General features: G+C 39.9%; 1 protein-coding gene and 1 non-coding gene across 9 annotated transcripts in view; both read right to left on the bottom strand.

The window, feature by feature from the left end:
• The window catches only part of PCBP3 (poly(rC) binding protein 3), a 398,007-nt gene that overhangs the window by 288,649 nt on the left and 90,210 nt on the right, over positions 1-19,148 (bottom strand). The gene's annotated exons all lie outside the window — the stretch shown is intronic.
• Positions 17,216-17,318, bottom strand: LOC111767125 (U6 spliceosomal RNA). Its single transcript, XR_002799016.1, has one exon. It is a non-coding gene; the product is annotated as a U6 spliceosomal RNA (small nuclear RNA).

Here is a 19,148-nt window from a genome sequence, read left to right as displayed (position 1 = left end):
TGAAATCTAAGGGAGTATGCCCTGCAGGGTTTCAGAATTGTTTGAAACCTGTGACCCCATTTTCCTTCCAATTTCTCCCTATGGGAATGAGAATGTTTATTCTATGCCTGTCCCTCCTTTGTATACTGGGAACAGATAACTTGTTCTCTAGGTTTCACAGGTCCATAGACTGAAGGAAACTATACCCCAGAAGAGACCACATCCATAACCAATTTTAATTAGACTTTTTATTTAGTATTGTTACTGAAATGACTTAAGGTTTGGGGAATATTGTGATTGAATGAAGGTATTTTACATATGTAAAGGACTTTTCTCTTTTGGGGTACAGAGGGTACATATGGGGGTTTGAAGCTGTATGTACTCCAGAAAAACATGTTCTTAAAGCTAATACATTCCTGTGAGTGTGGACCCATTGTAAGTAGGACCTTTGGATGAAGTTACTTCAGTTTATCTGTAACCCACCTCATTCAGGATGGGCCTTGGTCCTCTTATGGGAGACCTTTATAAATAGAATGAATCAAAAAAGAGAAAAAAGAAAGCTAAGGAAGCAAGAAGCTGAATCCACAAAATCCAAAAGACAAGAGGGACCAGCAGATGCCGACATGTGCCTTGCTATGTGACAGAACAGTCCAGGATCACTGGCAGCTGGTCTTCAGGAAGAAAGCATTGCCTTGATGATGACCTGACTTGGACATTTTCTCAGAATCTAAACATAAGTAAGTGAATAAATTCCCAATGCTTAAATTGAAGCATTTCATGGTTCTGGCCTAGAAAACTAAAACAGATGGGTAATACATAAAGTCCAAGACCAAATCCTACACAATCCCCAAACCAGATCCTTCCAAGGCTCCTCCACCTCAGTTTACCTCGGAATCACCCTGAGTCTTCTCTATACCTTGCTTCCCTGATCCCTTCTTCACAGCAAGTCCCATTAGTTCTGCCTCACTGTGGGTCCTTCTTCACAGCTTCTATCAGATAGTCCTTGTTGTCCTGCCACAGAGGGATGAGAAGCCTACTAACCCACATCCTGCCTTCTCCTCTTGCATTAGCCAGAAGGAGTTTTTAATAAAGAGAAGTCAGACCATGGCTTCCCACCACACCCAGGAAAGAAAGCCAAGCTCCTCAGAACGGTCTTGAAGCCATCTCTGCTGAGCAGCCATGTCCTCCTTCCTCATCTCACTCATCTCACACACTCTCTTCCTCACTCCACACCAGATCCCTTCTTGTCCCTCCATTCCACCAAGTCATTCCCCACATCAGTTCTCTGAAGGAGAGGATCTTCCACCAGGCTCCTGAATGCCTCACTCCCTCCTGTCATCCAGCTCAGCCATCGCCTACCCAGAAGGCCTCCTGGACCACCCCTCAAAGAGCCCCGGAACAACTCTTTGTTGAGCATCCTGTTCCAATTCATCACAGCATGTGCACCACTGCATTTTTAAATTGTTTTCTTTGTTTGTGGTCCTGTGGTGATGACCCAGTGTGTCTGCCCCTGCCATACCCCAGTGCCTAGGCTAGCACTTGGTAGGAGGTGGGCACTCAGCAGATATTCAAGGGGTGAATAAATGAGCACACGAAAGGAAAAAGTCAGCTGCACCAAGCAGAGGGCCTGCAGAACAAGTTGGGGTTCCTCTACTTTCAATGCAGGGCCCCACAATGGAACAGGCAGAATATTAAGGAAAAGCATTCCTTACATACTCTTTCTTTTAAAAAAAAAATTCATTTGGATAGGAAAAAAAGAAGACATCATATCTCCCACAAGAGACTTGTAATCCAGGTAATGCGAGGAAAAAAAAAACAAAACTGGAACATATCTGATTATAGACTGTAACTGTTCAGAATTCAGAACAGTTTCCATGCTCATTTGCCCCAGGTGAAAGTTTAGAATTGCTAAGCTGTCACAGACGCAGGCCTGAGCCAGGTATGGGGCAGCACAGAGCCTAGGGTTCTTTGCAGGTCATCAGCAGGGACGCTAGACCTTAGCACTGCTTATATTGCCACACACAAAGAAACTGATTTTCATCACTAGAAAGACATTATAAAAGCACAGCCTAATAATGAGGGGGAAAAAAACATTATTACTTTTGTGGGTTTATCCATAGATACAAATAATAGTCATGCTATCTTATTTGACCTATTATTTGTAGTTTTCCAACTTTTTTTATTAGAAAAGTTGTGAGCTTACAGAATAATCATGCAAAGCATACAGGATTCCCGTACACCACCCTATTACCAACACTTTACATTGTTTTGGAATATGTGTTACAAATGGTGAAAGAGTATCATCAAAATATTACTGCTAACTATATGCCATGGTTTACATTTGGTACAATTTTTTTCATAAACCACCCTACTATTAACACCATGTATAAGTAATGTACCTTTGTTATAGTTCATGAGAGAATTCTCATATTTATACTGTTAACCACAGTCCATCATCCACCACAGGGCCCACTGTGTTTATGAAGTACCATGCCTTATACCATCTATCCAATGTGTACACTAGTGGCTTTCATTTTCATCATAGAGTTGTGCTACCATCACCTCGGTTAATTTTAGAACATTTTCATTACTCCAAAAGGAAAAATGCCATACACCTCCTTATACCTCCCTATTGTTGACCTTTAGCCTTGATAAGAGTACCTTCTTGGCCTTTGATCCAAGAATATTACACTACTGCTGTTACCTATAGTCCATAAACTACATTAGTTTTACTCTTCCCCTATATCACCCTATTCTTAACATCTTGTAATAGTGATGTATCCTTTTTTTTTTTAAAGATTTCTCTCCCCCCACCCCAAGTGGACACAGAAGAACACACAGCGAATGCTCTGTGTCCATTTGCTGTGTGTTCTTCTGTGTCCATTTGGATTCTTGTCAGCAGCACCGGGAATCTGTGTCTCTTTGTTGCGTCATCTTGTTGTGTCAGCTCTCCATGTGTGCAGCACCATTCCTGGGCAGGCTGTGCTTTCTTCGCACAGGGCAGTTCTCCTTATGGGGCAAACTCCTTGCACGTGGGGCTCCCCTACACAAGGGACACCCCCGCGTGGCAGGGTACTCCTTGCACGCATCAGCACTGCGAGTGGGCCAGCTCACCACATGGGTCAGGAGGCCCTGGGTTTGAACCCTGGACCTCCCATGTGGTAGGTGGACGTGCTGTTAAGCCAAATCTGCTTCCCAGTGATGTATTCTTGTTCTAGTTCAGAGAAGAATATTTTTGTTTTTGTACTATTAACCACAATCCTCATCTACTACCAAGGTCACTATGTTATACAGTCCCTAGTTTCTCCTCTAGTTTTCTTTCAATTGACATTCACATCCCTAGATAACCCCTTTCAGCCACAATCACATTTATATTATTTGTAATTTTACAACTTTTAGAAGAGGAATTTCGTGGAATACTGTTATTCCAACCTGAGCATCTACCAAAATATAAGCCCTCCCTTCCTGAGAGATTGTTTCATCTTCCTGCTGCTAACTTAGATCAAAGTAGCCTCCACACTCCAAGAGCCTAAAAAATTCACAGCCAGCAGATCTTTACTTCAACAGAGGGAGGGAGGGTTTTCTTTTAAATGCCAGTGAAGCCCTCATCTCAATCCCAAATACCCCCAATCCTTGCCTTGCCTTTCCCCACTCCCAGCACCACCATACATATTCACACATTGGACACCTCATTGCCATTCTTGTATTTATAGAAATGTTGTAACATTTTACATCATGATTTTAGTGTTTGTGTCTGAAAATGGCTTGGCCCCATGCGCAATGCTGATGCATGCCAAGGAGTGCCCTGCCACGCAGGGGTGTCCCCCACGTAGGGGAGCCCCACGCACAAGGAGTGCACCTCATAAGGAGAGCCACCCAGCGTGAAAGAAAGTGCAGCCTGCCCAGGAATGGTGCCACACACAGAGAGCTGACACAACAAAATGACACAACAAAAAGAAGCACAGATTCCTGTGCCACTGACAACAACAGAAGCAGACAAAGAAGACGCAGCAAATAGACACAGAGAACAGACAACCAGGGTGGGGGGTGGAAGGGGAGAGAAATAAATAAATAAATCTTTAAAAACAAAACACATATTGAGGCACACAACAGCAGACACAAAATAATAGAAAAAAGAAAAAGTGATACCAAAGACAGAACAACTAAAACTGGAGAAAAGAATTGGAAAAAATTGAGCATGGCTCAGGAAGTTGAATGACAACACAAAACACAACAACATATGTGTCATGGGAGTTCCAGAAGAAGAAGAGAAGGGAAAAGGGCAAAGAGAATTTGAGGAAATAGCTGACAATTTCCCAACTCTCATGAAAGTAAAAACTTACATGTCCAAGAAGCGCACCATATCCTAATCAGAATAAATCCAAATAGACCTACTCCAAGACACATCCTACTCAGAATGTCAAATGTCAAAGATAAAGAGAAAATTCTGAGAGCAGCAAGGGAGAAGCAAACCATCACATACAAGGGACGTCCAGTAAGACTTAGCGCAGATTTCTCTTCAGAAACCATGGAGGCGAGAAGACAGTGGTATCATATAATTAGGATACTGAAAGAGAAAAACTACCAGCTGAGAATTCCTTATCTAGAAAAATTGTCCTTCAAATATGAGGGTAAGTATAAAATATTCACAAACAAACAGAAACTAAGAGCATTTGCAAAAAAGAATCCACATTTGCAGGTAATATTAAAGGAAGCCTTAGAACCTGAAATAAAAAGACAGAAGAGAGAGGCCTGGAGGAGAGTACAGAAGAAAGAATAGAAACAGGATCACCAAAAGAGTAAAAAGACAGACAAAAATATGATATGACATAAGAAAACCAAAAAATAAAATGGTAAAAGTAAATAATGCATTTACACTAATATCATTGAATGTGAATGGATTAAACTACCCAATCAAAAGATACTAGTTGACAGGCTGGATAAAAAAACATGAGCCATCAACACGGTGCTCACAAGAAACTCACATTAGACCCAGGGATACAAACTGGCTGAAAGTGAAAGGTTGGAAAAAGATTTTCCATGCAAATAGTAACCAAAAAAATGGCAGGGGTAGCTATACTAATATCAGACAAAAAGACTTTAAATGCAAAAAAGTTATAAGAGATACAGAGGGCCAGTATATATTAATAAAAGGGACAATTCACCAGAAAGCTATAACAGTCATAATTATCTAAGCACCTAAACCGGTACCCCAAAATACACGAGACAAACTCTGACAAAACTGAAGAGAGAAACAGACATCTCTACAAAAATCGTTGAAGACTTCAACACACACTCACATCATTATATAGAACAATTAGACAAAAGATCAACAAGGAAACAGAGAACTTGAACACTATGATAAACAAGTTAGACCTAATAGACATATACAGAATATTGCATCCAACTCAGCAGGTTGTACATTCTTCTCAAGTGCCCATGGATCCTTCTCCAGGAGAGACCACACATTAGGGCAAAATGCAGCTCTCAATAAATAAAAAAAGACTGAAATTATACAAAGTACCTTCTCAGATCATAATGGAAAGAAACTGGAAATTAGTAACAGACAGGAAAAAAGTAAATTTGCAAATGTGTGGAGGCTGAACAGCACACTCTTAAATAATCAGTGGGTCAAAGGAAAAATTGCAAGTAAATTCAGTAAATATATTGAGACAAATGAAAATGAGAACACAATTTATCAAAATTTATGGGATAAAGCAAAGGCAGTCTTGAGAGGGAAACATATAAGCCTAAATGCTTATACTGAAAGAGATTATTTACCTTGCCATAACCTACAGAATTGTGTGGGAGAGTGTAAACTACAATGTAAACTATAATTCATGCTTAGTGGCAATGCACCAAAATGTGTTCATCAATTGCAATGAATGGACCACTAATGAATGATGTTGTTGTTTTGTGTTTTTTTAAAGATTTATTTATTTATTTATTTCTCTCCCCTTCCCCCACACCCCAGTTGTCTGTTCTCTGTGTCTATTTGCTGCATCTTCTTTGTCCGCTTCTGTTGTGGTCAGCGGCACAGGAATCTGTGTTTCTTTTTGTTGCGCCATCTTGTTGTGTCAGCTCTCCGTGTGCGGCCATTCCTGGGCAGCTGCACTTTCTTTTGCGCTGGGCGGCTCTCCTTAAGGGGCGCACTCCTTGCGCTTGGACCTCCCCTATGCAGGGGACACCCCTGAGTGGCACGGCACTTCTTGCGCACATCAGCACTGCGTATGGGCCAGCTGCACACGGGTCAAAGAGGCCCGGGGTTTGAACCGTGGACCTCCCATGTGGTAGACGGACGCCCTAACCACTGGGCCAAGTCCACCGCCATGAAGTTGTTAATGTGGGTAAACGTGGGCAGAACAGGTAGCAGGTCCTATGGGAATATCCTGTACTTTTTATGTAACATTTATGTAATCTATATATTTTTCTTGAAAAAAATTAAAAATAAGAGTTCAACTCAAAGATTTAACTGAACAACTAGAGAAACTAAAAAAGAGGAGCAAACCAATCTTAAAGCAAGCAAAAGGAAGGAAATAATAAAGAGCAGAAATAAATGAAATTGAGAGCAAAGAAACAATAGAGAAAATCAACAATACCAAAAGTTCGTTCTTTGAGACGATCAATAAAATTGACAAACTCCTAGCTAGATTAACAAAGAAAAAAAGAGAGAAGATGCAAATAAATACAATCAAATTAAAGGGGGAAGTTACGACTGACCCTACAGAAATAAAAAGGATCATAAGAGGATATTAAGAGAAACTGTATGCCAACTACATAACCTAGATAAAATGGACAAATTCCTAGAAATAAACAACCTACACTGATGCTACAAGAAATACAAGAACTTAATAAACCAATCACATTTAAAGAGATTGAATCCATCATCAAAAATCTCCCAACAAAGGAAAGTCCGGGACCAGATGGCTTCAAAGGTGAATTCTACCAAGCATTTCAAAAAGAATTAACACCAATCCTGTTTACACTCTTCCAAAAAATTAAAGAGGAGAGAAAATTACCCAACACATTTTATGAAGCCAACATCACCTAAATACCAAAGCCAGATAAAAGCACCAGAAAACAAGTAAATTACACACCAATCTCTTTAATGAACATAGATGCAAAAATTCTCAACGAAATACTTGCAAATAGAATCCAACAGAATATCAAAAGACTTCTACATCACTACTAAGTGGGATTTATTCCTGGTATGCAAAGTTGGTTCAACATAAGAAAATCAATAAATGTAATACACCACATTACAAACTGAAGGGAAAAAAACACATGATCATCTCAATTGATGCAGAAAAGGCATTCAATAAAATTCAGCATCCTTTTTTGATAAAAACACATCAAAAGATAGGAATTGAAGGAATTTTCCTCAATATGATAAAAAGACATATATGAAAAACCCATAGCCAACATTGTACTCAATAGGGAAAGGTTGAAAACTTTCCCTCTAAGGTCTAGTGCCCACTATCACCACTGTCATTCAATATTGTATTAGAAGTTCTAGCTAGGGCAACTAGACAAGAAAAAAAACTAAAGGCATCCAAATAGGAAAAGAGGAAGTAAAACCCTCACTGTTTGCAGATGACATGATCCTGTATCTAGAAACTCTTAAGTATCCATGACAAAGCTACTTGAGCTAATAAATGAGTTCAGCAAAATGGCAGGATACAAGATCAACATGCAAAAATCAGTAATGTTTTGTACAATAGTGCAGAACAATCTGAGGAGGCAATCAGGGGGAAAATTCCATTTACAATAGCAAAAAAGGACTCAAATACCTAGGAATTAATTTAGCCAATGAGGGAAGCAGACTTGACTCAACGGATAGAGCATCTACCTACCACATGAGAGGTTAAGGGTTCAAACCCAGGGCCCATACACAGTGCTGATGTGCACAAGGAGTGCTGTGCCACATGGGTGCATGCGTAGGGGAGCCCCACGCACAAGGAGTGTGCCCTGTAAGGAGAACTGCCCAGGAGTGGCACCACACACATGGAGAGCTGATGCAGCAAGATGACACAACAAAAAGAGACACAGATTCCCAGTGCCACTGACAAGAATACAAGCGGACACAGAAGAACACACAGTGAATGGATACAAAGAACAGACAACTAGGGGGTTGGGGGGAAAGGGGAGAGGAATAATAAATAAAAATAAATCTTGAAAAAAAAATTAGCTGAAGTAGTACAGACCTATATGCAAAAAACTACAAAACAATGCTAAAAGAAAATTTAAAAGACCTAAATGAATGGAAAGATATTTCATGTTCATGAATTGGAAGAATATCATGAAGATGTCAATCTTACCCAAACTGATTTATAGATTCAGTGCAATACCAATCAAAATTTCAACAGTCTACTTTACAGAATTAGAAAAGGTAATTATCAAATTCATTTGGAAGAGAAAATGTACCTGAATAGCCAAAAGCATTCTAAAAAAGAAGAGCGACATGGGATAAATTTCATTCCCTGACCTTGAAACATAGTACAAACCTACAGTGGTCAAAACAGCTAACTGGTTTTTTACAAACCTTCCAAGTCCATATTAAAAGGACCAAACACTCTCTTTACCAAATGATGCTGGGAGAACTGGATATCTAGAGCCAAAAGAATGAAAGAGAACCCCTATCTCACTTCCTATACAGGAATCAACTCAAAATGGATCAAAGACCTAAATATAAAAGCCAGGACCATAAAATTACTAAAAGAAAATGTAGGAAAACATCTTAAAGATCTTGTGATAGGTGGTGGTTTCTTGGACCTTACACCCAAAACATGTGCAACAACAAAAAAATAGATAAATGGGACCTCCTCAAAATTAAACACTTTCGCATCTCCCAGGATTTTGTCAAAAGGGTAAGAAGACAGCCATCTCAATAGGAGAAAATATTTGGAAATCATATATCTGATAAGGGTCTAATATCCAGGATATATAAAGAGATGCTACAATTCAATAATAAAAAGACAAACAATTTTAAAAATGGGCAAAAGATTTGAATAGACATTTGCCCAAAGAAGAAATACAAACAGCAAAAAAAAAAAAAAAAAAAAAAACATTCAGTATCACTAATGATTAGGGAAATGCAAATCAAAACTATGACATATCATTTCACACCTATCAGAATGGCCACTATTAAAAAGACATTGAATTACAAATGTTGGAGAGGATGTGGAGAGAGGAACATTTATTCACTGCTAGTGGGAATGCAAAATGATACAGCCACATGGAGGACTGTTTGGAAATTCCTAAAGAAGCTTAATATAGACTTCCCACATGAACCTGCAATACCACTACTGGGTATATACCAAGAAGAACTGAGAGCAGTGACACAAAAAGACATCTGCACACCAATGTTCACAGTGGCATTATTCATGATTGCCAAACGTTGGAAGCAACCCAGGTGTCCATCAAATGATGAATTATGTATAAACAAACTGTGGTGTAATTACATGATGGAATATTATACAGCAGCATTAAGAAGTAATGAAGTCGTGAAGCACATGACAACATGGATGAACCTGGAGGACATTACGTTGAGTGAAGCAAGCCAGATACAAAAGGACAAATACTATATGATTGTGTTAGTATGAACCAAATATATTGTGTAACATATTATATGATTTAAAATATATATATGTATCCAGTACATTTAATTGAGAAATGTATGTTTTTATTCAGCTGTTTTATTTTTTAATTATTGTTTATATTTTCAATTATTAAATGTACAAAATAAAGTTAAAGAAAAAAAAGGAGAAAGTAGATAGAGACTAGCAGACCCACCATTGTGCCTGTTCACGTGGCAGGATGTTAGTATCATCAGTAGCTGACTGGTGAGAAAGCATCTCTGATGGTGCCTTGATTTGGACATTTCACAGTATTGGAACTCTAGGCTTTTACCCCAAATAAGTCCCCTTTATCAACTGTCTTCCTTCCCCTGCCTTCAGAGATGCTTTCTCACCAGTCAGCTACTGATGATACTAGCAGCCTGCCATGTGGTGATCAGGCACGATGGCTGGTCTGCTAGTCTCTATCTACTTTCTCATTTTTCTTTTTTCCCTTTGCCTCTTTCTTTCTCCCCTTACTTAGTTTAACAGATTTGTTGGGATGTAATTCATGTACCATGCAACTCATGCATTTAAAGTGTATAATTCATAGATTTTGATATTGTATATTCACAGATAGGTGCAACCATCACATCCCTATCTCATCAGATGAAAATGTAATGGAATGCCTGAAGGTAGTCGGCTTGCAAGACATTGCTAATTCCTTTCAAGACCCACCCCCACCTTTATTTCCAGACCTATAATTAGACTGAAGTCCCAATAGGCCCCAAAAAATAAAGTACAAAATGTGATCAATAAGGAAGTCCACTACACTACATAGACTTCCCCTCACCAAGGTGGACCTGACTACGGCCACTGCTGAGTGCCCAATCTAGCATCAGCAGAGACCAACACTCAGTCCCCGATATGGCACTATTCCCCAAAGTCATCCTGCTACATGGTGGCAGGTTTATTAAACTGGACCACTTATATCATGGAAGGAGCAGCATTTTGTCCTTACTGGAACAGACACACCCCAGGTATAATTTGCCTTCCCTGTATGCTATGCTTCTGCCAAAGCTACCATCCACGAACATACAGTATGCCTTATATAATGGTATTCAATACAGCATTGCTTCTGATCAAGGAATCTACAGCAAATGAAGTATAGGAATGGGCACACGCTCATGAAATTCACTGCACTTACAATGTTTCCCATCATCATGAAGCAGCTGGTTTGACAGAACGATGGAATGGCCTTTTGAAGACTCAATTACTGTACTAACTAGGTGACAATACCTTGCGGGCTGGGACAATTTTCTCTAGGAGGTTGTGTATGCTCTAAATCAGCATTCACTCTATGGTGCTATTTATCCTACAGCCAGGATTCACAGATCCAGGAATCAAGGGGTGGAAACGGGAATGGTACGACTCACTGTTACTCCTAGTGATCCACTAGAAAATAATTCTGCTTTGGGTCCCCATGACCTTAAGCTCTGCTGATCTATAGGCCTTAGTTACAAAAGGAGGAGTGCTTCTACCAGGAGACACAACCATGATTCCACTAAACTAGAAGTTAAGACTGCTACCTGACCACTTTGGGCTCCTCATGTTTCTGAATCAACAGCCAAAGAAGGGAATTACTTTTACTGGCTGGGGTGATTCATTTTGATGACCAAGGGGAAACAGGACTGCTACTAAGCAAAGAAGATAAGGAAGAGTACATCTAGAATACAGGAGTTCCCTTGGGGCTTCTCTTAGTACTACTATGCTGCTCTGTGATTAAAGTCAATGGAAAACCCAATTGAAGCAAGATCACTAATTGTCCAGAAACATTAGGAATGAAGGCTTGGCTCACCCCATGTGGCAGTTTGAGATTATTTTATGAATCCCAAAGAGAAAAATTATGTTTGTAAACTAATCTGTTCACTGGGTGTGAAACCTTTTGATTGCATTAACTTCAGTTGAGGGTCCTTTGATTAGATTACTTAACAGGATCACTTTAGGTCCTAAAGGGCTTTTGATTTAACTACAGGCAGTGAGACAGGAGCCAATTTGGATCTCCACTCTCAGGCTGGGTTTGATAGAAACTGAGACACAGAGAGAGACAGACACAGACAAAGGAAAAGGGAGTTACCATAGTTGATCCTGTCATGTGTGAGAAAGGACTCCAGTTTCACCCACAGATGAGCAGCAAAGAGAGAAGCACCAGAGAGGCTGAAAGAGCTGAGGCCCAGGGACAGATGAGCCATATGCCTGATAGCTTGTAGCTGAACTGAGGAAGAAAGCAGAGCAGCTGGGACAGATAGAGGAGGCCTGGAAAGAGACAAATCCTATGCCTAGTTGCCCACAGCTGAGCTCCAGAAGACGAACGAAGATTATGGAGGGGTGGGAAACGGACTTTGGCCCAGTGGTTAGGGCGTCTGTCTACCACATGGGAGGTCCGCGGTTCAAGCCCCGGGCCTCCTTGACCCATGTGCAGCTGGCCCATGTGCAGTGCTGATGCGCGCGCAAGGAGTGCTGTGCCACACAGGGGTGTCCCCCGCGTAGGGGAGCCCCACGCGCAAGGAGTGCACCCGTAAGGAGAGCCGCCCAGTGCGAAGGAGGGAGCAGCCTGCCGAGGAATGGCGCCGCCCACACTTCCTGTGCTGCTGACGACAACAGAAGCAGACAAAGAAACAAGATGCAGCAAAAAGACACAGAAAACAGACAACCGGGGGAGGGGAGGGGAATTAAATAAATAAATTAATTAATTAATTTTTTAAAAAAAGATTATGGAGGGGAAGGCAGAGACCTCAGCAGAGATCAGTGGCCATCTTCTTTCACCACATGGAAGCTGACCTTGGTAAGAAAGCACCTCTGATAGTGTCTCTATTTGGACATTTCAATGTTTCAGAACTTTAAACTTTTACCCCAAATAAATCCCCTTTATAAAAGCCAACCCATTTTGGTACTTTGCATCAGGAGCCCTTTGACAACCTAAAACACCCCACCAGGAAAAGAACCAAGGGGTAAGAGTTCCCATTTCCCCACACCTCACCAATAATTAACTGACTTCATGTTTGCCAATATGATAAATGTGAAATGCAATCACAAGGCTTTCATTCATATTTTATGAATACCAAGATTGAACAGTTTTTATATTTATGTTTCTGATTTGCTCATTTTTTAATTGCCTTTTATATAGCCTGTATCTATTGTTTGTTTTCTCTTTCTGGATCTTCAGAATTAATCCTTTTTCAGGTTGGTCAGGGAAAATGGTCTGAGAGAATTTGAGGTTTACTTTTGACCAAATACAAGGTCAGATTTGGAAATGCTTCAAAAGAACATATACTCTCTAATTGGTTTCAGTTTTTCCAGTGGATCAAAAGATACAACTTGAAATGTATGTATTGAAATCCCGTATACTTTTTTTGTGTGTGTATTTATTTAGTGCTCTATCAATCACTGAAGAAGGAACAAGAAAATAGCCCCATATGACTACAGATTTATCAGTTTCTCCTCGTAATTCAGTTAATTTTTCTATGTATTTTGAGATTTAGTGATTACATATTTATATACATGCATATATTATGTACATATACATGAAGTATACATACAGAAGTATTATATTTACATAATTATTCTTTTATCATTATATAAAAACTATATTTTATAGTAAAAATCTTGTCTCTTGTAGTGGTTTGATATGGTTATGAATTCGAAAAATAGATATTGGGTTATGTTTGTAGTCTGGTCTACTACTGGGCATGATTGAGTTATGGTTAGGACTTTGACCGGGCCACATCAATAGGGTGTGGGGTGGGTGGGGACTCACAGATAAAAGGCATGGCAAAGGACAGAGTTGGAGCTTTTAATGCAAGGGTTTTAATGCTGGAGATTTGATATTGGAGTTTGATGCTGAAGCTGGAGCCCCAGGGAGAGAAACAGAACCATTCGCTTGATAGTCTACAGCTGACCTTATGGAGAGAGACAAAGCCTAGAGAGTCTCATAGTCTACAGCTGATCTTGTGAAGAAAACAGAGAAGCTGAACCCAGAGGAACCCAGGAAGCCTGAACCCTCGCAGATGTCCAGATGTCGGCAGCCATCTTGCTCCAATACAAGAAAACAGACTTTGGTGAGGGAGTTAACCTATGCCTGGTATCTGTAAGCTCCTACCCCAAATAAATACCCTTTATAAAAACCAACCAATTTCTGGTATTTTGCATGAGCACCCCTTTGGCTGACTAATACATCTCTATATATATTTTATCTTTTATTAATAGAGCTACATTAGTTTTGTTATAGGTGCTAACTGCCTTATACATTTATTTCCTCTATACACACTGCTAAACTTTCTCCCTGATAATGTTAGAAGTGTCTCTTATAAAAAAATTTTTGAGAGAAATTTGTTTTGTATTTTTAAACCCCATCATATGAGCCTCATATCCTCACCAACTGTGGGTGCCCTGAAACACAGGATTTCTTGTGAACTAGATGTAGGGTTTGAGAGAAGAAGCAGAATCTAGGATAACTCAAGATTTCAGTTTTGGGCATAAGTCTGAAATATCAGACTTGCAAGTGGAAATGTCAGTTAGGCAATAGGGGAAATTAGTCATGAGTTGATGGAAGAGATCCAGGATGGGAGTCATCAGAACACAGGTGGGATTTAAAGCCATGAAAGGGAATAAGAACACCAAAGCTGTGAGATAAATGGAGAAGTAATCAAGCACCCTATGGGAGTGGAAACAAGGCAGTGAATTCAGGACAGTGGATGTGAAGTAACCAAGCCCTTTAGAGAAATAGACAAAACAAGGGGCAAAGAGTTAAAATGTTTACATTCCCCTAATCCCAAAACTGAGACAAACTAAGAATACAAATGGAGTTTGACAAGTAGCTCTGTGCATGTCCCCACTCCCAGCTATCCTGGCAACAAAGAGGCCTCCTTTTCCAAGCCATCCATGAGCAAGCCACATGCAAATGAAGAAAAGAGCCAAAAAAAAGTCCCTCCATCAGGAAAGTTCTGGGAGGAGACACTGAAGCAGATAAAAAGCAAAATCATGAGGAAAGAAATCTCTGTCTGTCTAAAAGGGTAAATGTAAGCATGTGCATACAGGAAAACTTCTGGGTTGAAATGAAGTTTTTCCCACTGAGTCTGGCCAAATCATTGTAGGTCAAAAGTCACATGGCTGCACACCTATACTGTCATTCTCATCAGCACTGCTGTCTACAGAGACAGAAGCTCACTCCTAGGGGACAGAGGCAAGAAGAGGCAGAAGCTCACTCCCACAGGGCCCAGTGTAAAATGGCCGGGATGGTGGCACCCTCAGAAGCAGCATGCTGCTTGCACTGCTCTCCCTATATTCATCCTGCCAGCTGGGCCCTCCCGGAGCAGAAAGCAGAACAGGGAGTCAACAGGTGAAAATGTGTCCTCAAGGAGCACATGGTATATCAGGAAAGAGGTTACGTGTACATGAATAGCCATAATGCAAGGTACAAAGTTTCCAGGGCCTTAAGAAAGGAATAATTAGTGAGCTACAATATTTAAAAGGAGACACTGCTTACTCCTGGACAGATAAGAAAACTGTGTGCTCAGACAAGGTGGCACTTGAGCAAGGCCATCTAGGCAGAATAGGATGTACAAACTCTGTGAAAGGCTGATCCTGGCAGATGGAAAGCAAGGTTCAGGTCAGGGGCTCAACCCAGTTTGACTGGAACACAAACAAAATTAAAGGGAGAAGTGGTACGTCAAGCTAGAAAGGTAGGTTGAAGCCAATGCCAGAAGACCCTAAATGCAAGGCTAAGGAGGTTTGTTTGGATGGACTTTACCTGATGATAAGAAAAAGCCAAGGACAACTTCTGAGCAGCAGCAGAATGTTTAAATCTGACATAATATTACTGTTGGAGTAATTTCCTGAAGTTTATATAATACACTTATCCCCAAACTCCCATGTGGTACTAGGAGATAACATGTATATTCCATTGCAAGGACAGCAATATTTCAATGTAAATAATACAGAAGCATCACTAAAAAAATGCACTATCATAAATAGTATATAAATGTAGATCTTGAAAACAGCTTAAGCTAATAAGATGCTGACTACAAACTCATGTTTATGTTGTCACCAGAAGACTCAGAGACAATATGGAAAAGAAAAATATTACTTGCAAGAGGTACAAGAAAGTCTTCAAAACTGCCACACCAAATAAAATATAGCAAAATATGGATTTGCAAATTAAAGCAATGAGATACCCACTACACACTTATTAGAATGGCTAATACCCAAACCACTGATGACATCAAATGCAGCAAGGATGCGGAGCAACAGGAACTCCCATTTTCTGCTGGTGGGGGTACAAAAGGGTACAGCCACTTTCTAAGACATTTTGGCAGTTTCTTTCAAAACTAAACAGTCTTTTCTAGAAGAAGTAACAATCCCACTCCTAGGTATTTACCCAAGTGAACTAAAAATTTTCTTCTACCCCAAAACTTGCACATGAATGTTTATAAGCAGCTTTATTCATTATTGCCAAAAATCAGAAACCAACAAGATGGTCTTTAATACATAAATGGATGAACAAACTGTGGTATAACCATATAATGGAACATTATTCAGCAATGAAAAGAAATGAGTTATCAAGTCGTGAAAAGGCATGGAGGAACTATAAATGCATACTGTTAGCTGAAAGAAGCCATTCTGAATCCAATTATATGGATAGCAACAGTAAAGAGATGAGTGGTTACCAAGAGTTTGGGGGTAAAGTACAAGGCATTTTTTAGGGGAGTGAAATTACTCTGTGAGATTCTAAAATGATGCCTGCAAGGCATTAAGTATTCATCAAAATCCATAGAACTTTACAGAACAAAAAAGTAAATCCTAACAAATACAAAGTTTCAAAAATCATTTAGGTCAAGGAAATCCCAGGATGGAATATAGAATGTAACACAATGACCTAAATGTTTTACAAATGTTCCCCACAGAAGAGGTGAGGAAATAAATGCTGACATAACTCAGGAAATGGGTAGATTCTGTAGATTAAAGGCAAAAGGAACTGTGCAAAATGACTGTACTCTAGTTGATAAAAGAGTTTCCCAAAGTACTACAGGTTAGCAACTCTAAAACCCTATACACATGACTGGAACTGAGAATTATGTAAGTGGATGGTGGGTGGTGGAGGCATGTTTCTCACTATCAGAGTGTGAGGTTACAAGTAGGCAAGTGGGGAAGGATAGAATGATTTCCGTGGGAATGGATTAGAGTTGGGATATCAGTAGGAAATTTTCCTTAATATAGATAAGATAGATGATATATAGAAAGACAGGGTCACATAAAGAAATATTTATAGATATGTTTATATACATACATATATCTCCTTGCTCTGTCAAGAGGGCCTAGGAGCAACAATACCCTAGTAGCAAAGCACACATCCAGCACCCTGACCTTGATTTTCAATACCACTGCCTAATAAAAGGAATTAGTGTTCCTTGGAGAAATGACTATTTCTAGGACAGAGGCAGGAAATATACAAGATGAACCTGGAGCATCTTGTAGTGCCAGAAAATAAGAAAATGCTTAAACACACACAATGATGAAGATACAACCAAGGGATTAACAGGATATAGAGCTCGCAATGGCCAATGTTGGAACAGTTTGAGGGAATAAAAAACAAAAGTAAAGTAGTATAGGACTATAACTTAAACAAATATCCATGAGTCTATACTGATTGGTATGCCATCCATGCTCAGGGGCCATGCTAATCTCTGTATTGTCTAGTTTTACTATATGTGGTGCTGAACTGAGCACAGAGTCTGTACTGATTAACTGACTGAATAAAAAGATAAATGATAGAGAACAAATATCTCATGCAGAAGAATTCCAAATAATTTATGTAGACATTCCACCATCAAGGAGGTAGAATGCAATTCTCACTCCCTAAGTATGGGCTACACACAGTGACTTCCTTCTAGAAAGTACAGTATAGTAAGGGAAAAAATAGAGAGTAACTCTACCCTGGAGAAACCTGACAAACACAACCTCAGCCAGCTGGTCATGGTCAACATCAACAGTGACCAGTCACGCTGGTAGCATGTACCCTGGATATATCATAAAAATGGCACCTTTCCTCTGTGGTGTTCAAAAAAGAAATCCATAATCCATTCTAATCATGTGAAAAACATTAGCCAAATACCAAGTGAGAGGCATCCCACAAAATACCTGACCAATACTCCTCAAAACTGTCAAGATCAGTTAAAACAAGGACAATCTGAAAAACTGTCACAGACAAAAGGAGCATAAGGAGACGTGACAACTAAATGCAATCTGGTATCCTAGCTGGGATCCTGGGACAGGAAAAGGACATTAGGAAAAAACTGAGGAAATAGGAATAGTTAATAATTAATAATAATATATCAATATTGGTTCATTACTTGTGACAAATGTATCATACTAATGTAAAATTTTAAGTGGGAGTGAAGGATATTGAGATTCTTTGTACTATTTTCATAATTCTATAAATATAAAACTGCTCTAAAATTAAAAGTTTATTTAGAAAAACAAAAACAGAAATTAAAGAAAAAAATGACTGAAGTCACCAAGTTTTCATTAGTCTGGTCATGGTGGGAAAATATCAACTTACAAAGTTATCAAATTCACCAAGATTGTCATATACCTTCAGAAAATGACATTACAAAAGCTGAGGTGAAGTTTTTTTGCTATAAGGCCCAAGTTTATAGGAAATGCTCAAGATTTTATTATCTGGGTGACCCTGTTGCTTTTTTTTTTTTTTTTTTTTTTTTTTTAAGATTTATTTTCATTTATTTAATTTCCCTCCCCTCCCCCGGTTGTCTGTTTTCTGTGTCTTTTTGCTGCGTCTTGTTTCTTTGTCCGCTTCTGTTGTCCTCAGCGGCAGGGGAAGTGTGGGCGGCGCCATTCCTCGGCAGGCTGCTCCCTCCTTCGCGCTGGGCGGCTCTCCTTATGGGTGCACTCCTTGCACGTGGGGCTCCCCTACACGGGGACACCCCTGTGTAGCACGGCACTCCTTGCGCGCATCAGCACTGCGCATGGGCCAGCTCCACACGGGTCAAGGAGGCCCGGGCTTGAACCGCGGACCTCCCATGTGGTAGACGGACGCCCTAACCACTGGGCCAAAGTCGGTTTTCCACCCTGTTGCTTTTTAATGTATCTAATATACAAAGTGTTTTCCCTCTGGCTGCAGCATTGATATGCTTAGTCATAATAGATGCAGAATAACATGTTAGCTTTGCCTCAATAATATTTCTTAATTCTTCTATTAATATATGCAGCATAGGATAATGAATATTCTAGAAGAGGAAATATCAATTTCAGACACAATAAAATCCTTCCCATACTGTCCGGTAACTGCCTTACAGTAGTACCCTTTGATTGAGCATTTCCAACATGCCAGGCACCTCATACACACTGTGGCTCTTCTCACTTCAACTCTGCAAGTCAGGTACTAGTATTGCCATTTTACAGATATGGAAACTAAGGCCCAGAGAGGCCAAAAAGTTTGTCCAAAGTTGCACAGCTGGTAAGCAAGGGAACCAGTGCTCATTTTCATGCCTGTGTGGCACAAGTTCAGGGCAAGCCCCTGCCTCCATGTCTGCCCCAATG

This window comes from Dasypus novemcinctus, chromosome 4 (assembly GCF_030445035.2).
Source record: "Dasypus novemcinctus isolate mDasNov1 chromosome 4, mDasNov1.1.hap2, whole genome shotgun sequence".
NCBI classification, from domain to species: domain Eukaryota; kingdom Metazoa; phylum Chordata; class Mammalia; order Cingulata; family Dasypodidae; genus Dasypus; species Dasypus novemcinctus.
This window is presented reverse-complemented; position numbering and strand designations above follow the sequence as displayed.